We start from the raw sequence: 10,220 nt of genomic DNA, 5'->3' as shown, positions 1-10,220 counted from the left end.
TGAAGAAATCTATGAAATATATATATGAAATATATGCATCTGTTAAAGTTTGAGTGAGGTCCTCACAAATTCACCCAAAATGATTTTTTTGGTGTGTATTTTCATTTCACCTGGATACACACACTTTTTACTCACTGTGTGTGTGCGTGTGGTTAATGAGAGGAAAAAGTTCATACCACAAAAAGTCAAACAATATTTTAACCAAATTCACTACAGGGGTGAGGACTTTGAATGTACCCATTCAGAAACCTCACTCCTGCTATTATTTCAATTTCAAGTCCACTTTTTATTGCTTTGTTTTTAAAGAAGTTGAAGTGGGAAATGGGGTGACATTTAGTGTTCAATGTAACACTAGTTCTTCTCTAAACTTATCAGCAACGGTGGTCCTATGTCGTACTAATAATAATCATAGTAATAATGATACATTTCATTCATAAGTGCCTTTCAAAACTCTCAAGGACACTTTACAGTCACAGGATATTTTTTCTGCGGGTATACACACATGTACACACACGCATACACGTATACACACACATACACACATCATATACAAATCGCTGTGGTGAACCCTAAAAGGAAAAGCCGAAATGAAAAGAAGATATACAAATACTGTACGGTCTTCTTCTTCTGTACGGTACTGGTCATATACAGTATACACGTACACACATTCACATCGCTTTTCGACCACAAGATGGTGCCATGGACTAACATTTTCCAAATGCTTCAACCGTGCCGCAGTGCATCTGCAGAATGTTCGCGTCCTCCACAGCTGGGGAGATACAAGCATATTTTTGGACATATCCAATAAGAATGGTGACTGCTTTATTTCCTGTACTGTATACAATAGTTGTCCATGTTTAGTGCTTTGTTCCATCTACAGCTATTGTGAAAGCGCGATATAAATCAATATGTATTGTATTGTATGAATGATCTATCGCCAAGCATCTGGCAGGTGGTTTTGACCAAGTAGAATCGCTTGGGGGAGGAAAAAGCATCCTGGAATGAAATTTTCCGAAGAATAAATCAGGCATCTAAACAATAAAATAAATTGTGGCATGGGAAGCTTTAAGTCAATGGAAAATCGCATAATTTGGGAAGAGGCCGACGTTGTGCATACTTGGCCCGTTATCCATGAAATAACGCCATTAGTGAAATGAAACCAAATTTGTATAAATACCGGATGATGCTATGACAGCTTCATAATTTGGTGTGAAACAACTTGACACAATTAGCTCCTCTCTTTTGTAAACTTTAATGAGCTGTGACCTCTGAAGCAATTTTACACATTTCCATGAGCTGAAATATATCATTTCATGAGTATATTAATGATATGTGACTATATTCTGTTGAGAAAAAAAACTATAGCTGACTAATATTTTTTTTTAACTTTGTTACTTCCAGGTTAAGTGAACGCTGGCACGTGTGGCTGCCGCTGCTCACCCGCAGAAAAAAAAATATCCTGTGACTGTAAAGTGTCCTTGAGAGTTTTGAAAGGCGTTTATAAATGAAATGTATTATTGTTATTATTATTATTATTATTATTAATTTTTTCATTTTTTTTAAATTTATTTGTTTTGTTTTTTATATATATATTTTTTACTTTTATTTTTATTTTTATTTTTATTTTTATTTTTATTCATTTACATTTTCATTTTCATTTTCATTTTTTTCATTTTTCATTTTTCATATTTTTTTTTTTAGTTTTTAGTTTGTCGTTTTTTATTTTTATTTTTAGTTTTAGTTTTAGTTTTAATTTTTATTTAGTTTTTACTTTTAATTTTTATTATATTTTATTTTATTATATTTTTTAATCAACATCTATTATTTTTATTTTTATTTTTATTTTTATTTTTATTTTTATTTTTACTTTTACTTTTACTTGTAATTTTTATTTTTTTTTATTTTATTTTATTTTTTAATCATTATTTTTAGTTTTAGTTTTAGTTTTAGTTTTGTTTTTACTTTTAATTTTTATTTTATTTTATTTTATTTTATTTTATTTTAGTTTTTAATCATTATTTTTATTTTTAGTTTTAGTTTTAGTTTTGTTTTTACTTTTAATTTTTATTATATTTTATTTTATTTTATTTTTTAATCATCATCTATTTTTATTTTTATTTTTATTTTTACTTTTACTTGTAATTTTTATTTTATTTTAGTTTAGTTTAGTTTATTTTATTTTTTAATCATTATTTTTATTTTTATTTTTATTACACTGCGAGACTAATAAAGGCAAATCCAAATCCACTCTGCTGTAGTTGTCACATTGGCTTCTGTCGCTCAGCTTTACACAATAAGCCCCAACACTCTTATCAGGTGTGTTACAAACTCTTATCCAGATTACCTTTCAAAAAAAAAAAATGTGCATAACTTTTCCATATCTGCTTTCCACTCCGCTGTGCGATCACATTTGACTGGCAACCGTTTATCCGCCATTTAGAGTTTCCCGCATTGGGAGTGCTGAATGATCCCTGATCTACCTTCAGATTTGCGCTTATCATCCATGACAACAATATAAATGGACTGAAATTTCAAGCATGATCCTAACACATATTGTTGTGATAACACAGTGCTGAGATATCATAATCTTCTTTCAAATACACTGCAGAAAAGCTCTGGCAAAATTGGACTAGAAATTGAAAAAATAAAAAAAAGATTGAATTCTTGTACAAACTGGATGACTTTGTATAGACTCAATAAGCGCATATATTGTGACAGACCTCCACCAGTTAAGCAATATTCGGTTTAGTAAGACATATTCATTTCCGCTATAATGAATTCTGACTCTGAATTTGCTTTATATTACGTTCCAGCTTCTACACTACAGCAAGATAAGAGTGAGTGTCTTCATATTTCAGCAAGATCCACATCCATATTTTTGGGCTGTTTCTTCCCTCACATATATATATATTTTTTTAATGTTCTGTGTCAGTGTGCTATTCTGTCAGAGGTTATTTTAGTTCAATATCTGTCACCCTGCAGATTGTGCTCGCTACATGGCTCTGCCATTCTGCTTGCCTGCACTCTTTTTTTGTGTGTGTGTCTGACCTCAGAGATCTCACTGAGCATCCATGATGAGTCATAGCTCAGTCTGAAGCCTCTGCATCACAGTCGGGAGTCAGGAATACTAAGCAGCTCTCACAATTTACCAGCACACATATACAGAAAGTTTGGGGAGGAAAAAATAAATAAACAGGAGCGAAAAACAGCATCTCAGTAGAAGTTTATATGTTGGCAGAAATAGAAATACAGAACAGCGAAATATTGTCCAAAAGTATAAACAATTCTTACACAATAAAAAATGGACAAAATCCGACTTCAACGGACAGTTAGGACGGCGGAAAAAAATAATTGCCACTTCCCTACCCATTCTCGAGGTCTTGCACACTGCAAGAATCAAGACAAGAGCGCAAATGATCCTATTGGACCCTCCGCACCCTGCTCACCACCTTTTCCAGCTTCTCCCCTCAGATCTTGGATTTACTGCCTGGTTCTTTATAATCATAATAATTATAATAATAATAATCCCTACCCATTCTCGAGGACTTGCACACTGCAAGAATCAAGACAAGAGCGCAAATAATCCTACTGGACCCTCCGCACCCTGCTCACTACCTTTTCCAGCTTCTCCCCTCAGATCTTGGATTTACTGCCTGGTTCTTTATAATCATAATAATTATAATAATAATAATAATCCCTACCCATTCTCGAGGTCTTGCACACTGCAAGAATCAAGACAAGAGCGCAAATGATCCTATTGGACCCTCCGCACCCTGCTCACCACCTTTTCCAGCTTCTCCCCTCAGATCTTGGATTTACTTCCTGGTGCTTTATAATAATAATACTAATAATAATTGGATTGGATTGGATTTGCATTTATTAGTCTCGCAGTGGAGAAATTTACATTTCATCTTCATAATAATAATAATAATAATAATAATACATTTTATTTTAAGCGCCTTTTAAAGCTCTCAAGGACACTTTACAGTCACAAACAAGCATAGGTACTATAATAAATAAAATACAATGACAAATAGAATACACTAAATAAAATACAATTATAAATAGAAACAAGAGAAATAGCTACACAAAAAAAAAATCAATTTACTATCTTTGTGACTGCTTTATTTTCTGTATAGGATAGTTGTCCATGTTAAACGTCAGCTTCAGCTATTGTTAAAGCGCTATATAAATCAATATGTATTGTATTGTAATGTATTGTATTGTATTGTATTGCTGTATTGTATTGTAGGTGTCGGACGTTTCGCTTCTTATCCAAGAGGCTTCGTCAGCGAACTAAAATCTTTTGCTTGTAGTTTCGGCCCTATATATATATATATATATATATATATATATATATATATCCCTACTGTCCAGACGTGGCGGTGCCAGACTCTGCTATGATTGGTCTCTGCTCTCAGGTTGCGGGGAGCAGAGGACTCCTCCCTGCGGCTACACTGATTACTTCTATTTTCCTGACTGATTACTTCTATTGTCCTGCCTGAGTATGGGGTCTACGACTGGCCTGATTGCCCCATTTGATCTGCTATCACCTCATGGGGATAACTAAGCCTATGTTGCCTAAGAAGTCGGTTGTAGGAACGATGAACCTCACCCCACCATGGCGATTTAGTGAAGGGTTTTGCTGTTTTATGAAAATAGGTTATTTTACTCCCCTTTCAAACTATCTATTTTCTTTCGCTAACATTTTAACGTCATTGTCGTCAAATGAGTGGCTGATAGCTTTTACGTGCATATGTACTGTCATAGCAGAGTCAGGCACCGCCACGTCTGGACAGTAGGTATATATATATATATATATGGCCGAAACTACCAGCAAAAAAATAGTTAGCTGATGAAGCCTCTTGGATAAGAAGTGCCTTATAATCCGTAAAATACAATCAATGTATGTAATACTGCTTTCTAAATTGTGATCTTGATTTGGAGTTCCGAGGCGTGAGGTATACTCTCCTCAGGAGCAACTCCGCTCCCGCATTCAGCCAACCCCGCCTTCCATTCGTAAAATCAAATTTAGATAGCTTAAATTGTGGTTTTGACTAATTACTACCGTCTGCCTCCTGACAGCTGGTTGTTAGTTGTTGGTGCCATGAGCAGATGTCCTCCAGAAGCAGCTCCATCAGGGAACCCGGGTCAACATTTTGCTTGGCTTGATTCCAGTGATAGTGAACTAAAAGGGAGTGAAAGGAGATGGGAATGGAGTGAAACTCGAAGGGGAGCAAGAGATAAGTTTTGTTAGCTATGTTGTGTAACAGACATGTGTGGGTGGGTCTCTTTTATGATGAAGAAGGGGAATTCAGGGCTAATTTCACATCTACCCTGTACAGTTTAGGGTACAGTGATACCTTGACTTACGAACTTAATTGGTTCCCAGACAGAGTGTGTAAGGCGAAAAGTGTGTATCCTAAACATTAATTTCCCATAGAAAACCATTAAAATGAGAATAATCCGTTCCCAGGTCCCCATAAAACATAATTTTCTACGTACTTTCTAATTTTATAAGCCTTAAAACTACACAAAATATACCTTATTTTATGTATAATAAATGTGCTATGGTATTATAATTAAAGAAATAAACTGTAGTGTATAATAAAGTCGTTTTATTTACCTTTGTGGGTCGTTGATGGCTTGACGGAATGGAGTGGCCGGTTTCATCAGCATTAAACACTTGATGAGGAACGTAACCTTCTTCTTTCACCATCTTGAGGAATGATCCCTTGTAGGTGCTTTCTCTGCGATAATTTTACCTTGTTCCTCATCAATTGTCTTCTGTTTCGCTGGGTTGATAGCTTTTTGCATCCAGTGTACAGAAGGCTTGTGCGGGTTATTTGTGGAGCCTGATTGATGGGATATTTTAACCTTGCAGTCTACACTCTGCTTTTGAACTATCAAAGTTGAAACGAGTCCACATTTCACTGTTTTCTATCCATTTTCAGTCTCTCTCTGTCTCCTTAATGTTTGAACCCCACCTCACTTCTGCGTTCTTGACTAATCACGTGGCTTTAACTGAAGACTGGGGGCGGGGAATAGAGGACAAAAACAGTCGGCTGCCATTTGCTTGTTAGGAGAACGGGCTCGTTCGCGAACGACGTGTATCCCGAAAAATAGTTTGTATGACAAGGTAAAATGGTCAAGCCATAAATGACCATAATAAATGTAAATAAAGTGACTTTATGATACAATTCAGTGTATTCCTTTCATTACAATACAAAATCACATTTATTATACATAGAATAAAGTATGTTGTGTGTAGTTTTAAGGCTTATTTAGTTGAAAAGTATATTTTATGGAAACCCGGGAACGGATTATTCCCATTTTAATGGTTTCCTATGGGAAATTGTTTTTTGAGATAAACACTTTTCGCCTTACACACTCTGTCTGTGAACCAATTAAGTTCGTAAGTTGGGGTCTCACTGTATATCCTTATGTATACTGTTTTGTTCTGAAATTGTATTTTTTTATATAAAACTGCAAGAGCCTATGTGTGTGTGTGTGTGTGTGTGTGTGTGTGTGTGTGTGTGTGTGTGTGTGTGTGTGTGTGTGTGTGTGTGTGTGTGTGTGTGTGTGTGTGTGTGTGTGTGTGTGTGTGTGTGCACAAAGCCTACTGTATGTGTGTTATATGTTCACCATGCCGATCCTGTTGATTCAGCTGGAGCCTCTAGAAAACTTGACAGCCAACTGACGTCCTCTGTCACTGGGCACCCGTGTGTCATCATGATTTAGTACGCCCCATATCTCCGAGGATAGCAAATCATGAGGGGAGGCAAAGAACAAACAAACAAAAACTTACCCATCAGGGACAAACGGAGCGGAGAGCTAGAGTAGCAGAGGTTAGCCAACCCTTGAGGTTGGAAGAGTTGTGGCACACAGAATCAAGTTACATCCATCTTGTTCCAAAAACTCCCTCGAGAGGACAATGTGTGTGAACACGAGCATGTCTGCATTATATTACTCTCCAAGGGAGCCTAAGTGTCTCAAATAGATTTATATCGTTTTTAGTTATCTAGCTATCTATTAGCTATATAGCTAGTTAGCTATTTGAGTCAGGAAACATATTAGTTATTGAGCTGGCTAGCTATTTATTAGCTGTCTAGCTATCTATTGGCTAGCTTTCTAGATTTTTGAGTTATCTGGCTATTTATTAGCTATATAGCTAGCTATTTAAGTCAGGAAACATATTAGCTAGCTAGCTATTAGCTGTATCGCTATCTATTAGCTAGCTAGCTCGATTTCTATCTTTTTGAGTTATTCTGGGTTGAGTGAACGCTGGCGCGTGTTAGCAGTCTAGCTGACTGGCTGCAAGCTGTCTAGCTGTTGGCTATCTGGCTATCTATTTGCTATTTATTTGCTGTCCATTAGCTAGATAGCTAGCTAGCTATCTTTCAATCTTTTTGAGTTATTCTGGGTTGAGTGAATGCTGGCTCGTGTTAGCAGTCTAGCTGACTGGCTGCAAGCTGTCTAGCTGTTGGCTATCTGGCTATCTATTTGCTATTTATTTGCTGTCTATTAGCTAGATAGCTAGCTAGCTATCTTTCAATCTTTTTGAGTTATTCTGGGCTGAGTGAACGCTGGCGCGTGTTAGCAGTCTAGCTGACTGGCTGCAAACTGTCTAGCGAAAATGGATGTTGCAGTAAGATGAAGCCAAGCTCAAAGATCACCACCTTGCTTATGACCATGAAATGTCCAAGATAATATTTTCATTTCAAAAGTTTAGAGGTGCGTGGTCCTCATGCTGATTATGGGAGTGGTGAAACTGGATGCTTCTGTGGTAAGCGACATGCGCTTTCTTTATTTTCGCCAAGTTTTTGTCTTTTTAATGTGGGCTACGGAAAAGAGACGTTACTCCACGAAGGCCACGATGCGGATGAATGGGTATCAATTACGGATACCTTAAATAGGAACTCGAAAACAGAACTACAGTGAGACCTCAACTTACAAACACCTTATCTTACAAACTTTTCGTCTTACAAACGTCAAATTTCTGAAAATTAAACCTTATAATATGCACTATTTTCATAATACACACCCACCACGGCTGGCGGAGTGATCTTTGGCGGAAGCACACGACCGAACAGCACCAGAGGTTAAGTTACCAACAGTCCTTATGGAAGGTGACTCTCCTTCCATAAGCCATCAACGACCATCAAAAAGGTAAATAAAACTTTATTTTACAGCACAGTTTATTTCTTTAATTACAGCCGCCATGTAATGCGCCTCTCTTTCCAAACAGCAATTCCCTTTGACATCCAATGCCATTCCATCAAGCCATCAATGACCATCACAAATGTAAATAAAGTGACTTTATGATACAATGCAGTGTATTTCTTTCATTACAATACAATAGCACATTTATTGTACATAGAATAAGGCATGTTGTGTGTAGTTTTAAGGCTTATTTAGTTGAAAAGTATATTTTATGGAAACCCGGGAACGGATTATTCCCATTTTAATGGTTTCCTATCGGAACATTTTTTTTTAGATACACACTTTTCGCCTTACACACTCTGTCTGGGAACCAATTAAGTTCGTAAGTTGAGGTCTCACTGTAGTTTGTAGAACGACAGCCTCACACTGAAGTGTGTTATCAATCTTGAGAAAAGTCCAAAAGAATCAACAAAATCTGGCCTTTTTAATAGAGTACCAAAACGGTTAGATTGTGAGAGCTGCACCAACGGGTATAAAATATATGTCATTGGAGAGCATCAGCTCTGACTCTGAGATGACCTTCACTGAGAACAAGTCGCAATTATAGTACCAGAATGGATAACAAAAACCAAGGAAGTGACTCCTGCCTGTTTGCCCTTCCTATTCTTAAGTTTATAACCATTTGGGTCAGAGTTCACGTGCGAGCTCTCCTTATGCGCTGTTGTTTTGTTTTCACGATAAATCATTGTGGAAATTGATGTCATCTAAAATAGCAACATGCAAGATTACTCATTTGAAACATTTTTGCTCAGGTTTATTATTTTTTTTCTGTTCATTGTTTGTAGTAGAGAAAAAGGAGGAAACCAGTTCATACAAAAAAAATGTTTTTGCATTCAATTTTGATGCGACAGCATACTGGAGTCTCTCACCTTTCTCCAACAGAGCTTGCTGCTGTCATTTAATTCCCATATCCATGATTGAATCTCACTGAAACTTTAGTCTACGCTTTCTCCAGTAGCTGTGTGCATTCAAGCGTTTCCGCGTTCTGCCCTTTTTGTCACTTTGTGGGAATTGCAAAAAAAAATATCAACTACTGTATCTCAGTTGCCTGGTACTGTAAATGGCGGTAGAAAAAAATGTATTGACTTAACCTGAAAAAAGGTATTTAAAGAGAAAAAACAAACAAACACAAAACATTAGATATTATACAGTGTTACCTTGGCTTACGAACTTTCCAGAAAGTGTAAGGCGAAAAGTGCGTATTCCAAACATTAATTTCCCATAGTAAACCATTAAAATGAGAATAATCCGTTCCCAGGTCCCTATAAAACATAATTGTCAACTAAATACGCCTTAAAACTACACAAAATATACCTTATTTTATGTATAATAAATGTGCTATTGTATTGCAATTAAAGAAAAAAACAGTACTGTTTAATAAAGTCGTTTTATTTACCTTTGTGTTGGTCGTTAAATTAGTTGCCTCTTGATTGAAGTTGCTGTGCTTTCTCGGCGAAAAATACCCTCACACACTGTCCCCTGCTAGCTGCTTTTTGTTAATCCAAATCAACAGAGGTTTTTCAAACTCTTCACTTGCCTGAGACCATTGATTAGACAACACAGAAACACCCTTAGCCACACGTAGCAATGGTCGACTTAGCATACTGGGACTGGGACGTTAAGTCACACAAACCTCGTTTGTGTTTTTCGATGATCTCCTTCTGCTCGACCGTAATTTTCTATAGTGTCCTCTTTGGCTTGATACTAGACTCTGGTGGGGTCTTTTTCGGTCCCAAAAAAAGCAAAAGTATCCACTCGATAACAAACCATGTCTGCACTGAGTGCACTAAAAGAAAGTGGGTGTGGAAAACTAATCCGCCAACCACAATGGCGCTCCGTGTGTTTCCTGAAAACTAGTTCGTATGCCAAGATTATATTTTCGCGACTATAATGTTCGTAAGGCGAAAAGTTCACAAGCTAAAGCGTTGTTAAGATGAGGTATCACTGTATTTATACCCCCTGCAAATCTTTTCAGTCAGTTCTGATAGTCTGTCTGA

At 36.5% G+C, this 10,220-nt stretch overlaps 1 long non-coding RNA gene across 1 annotated transcript in view; it reads right to left on the bottom strand.

Annotated features, from left to right (window-relative positions):
* Nucleotides 1-4,844: 4,844 nt before the first annotated feature.
* LOC148889632 (uncharacterized) overlaps nt 4,845-10,220 on the bottom strand; it is a 45,103-nt gene continuing 39,727 nt past the window's right edge. Inside the window, exons 2-3 of the long non-coding RNA XR_016116907.1 lie at nt 6,646-6,753; nt 4,845-5,188 (exon numbers count right to left, since the gene is read on the bottom strand). This is a non-coding gene — a long non-coding RNA (uncharacterized LOC148889632). The remainder of the gene's footprint in view (nt 5,189-6,645; nt 6,754-10,220) is intronic.

Source organism: Hippocampus bargibanti, linkage group LG13 (assembly GCF_051943395.1).
Source record: "Hippocampus bargibanti isolate YZ-2025 linkage group LG13, ASM5194339v1, whole genome shotgun sequence".
Lineage (NCBI taxonomy): Eukaryota > Metazoa > Chordata > Actinopteri > Syngnathiformes > Syngnathidae > Hippocampus > Hippocampus bargibanti.
The sequence above is the reverse complement of the archived record's forward strand: the minus strand, read 5'-3'. Positions and strand labels throughout refer to the sequence as shown.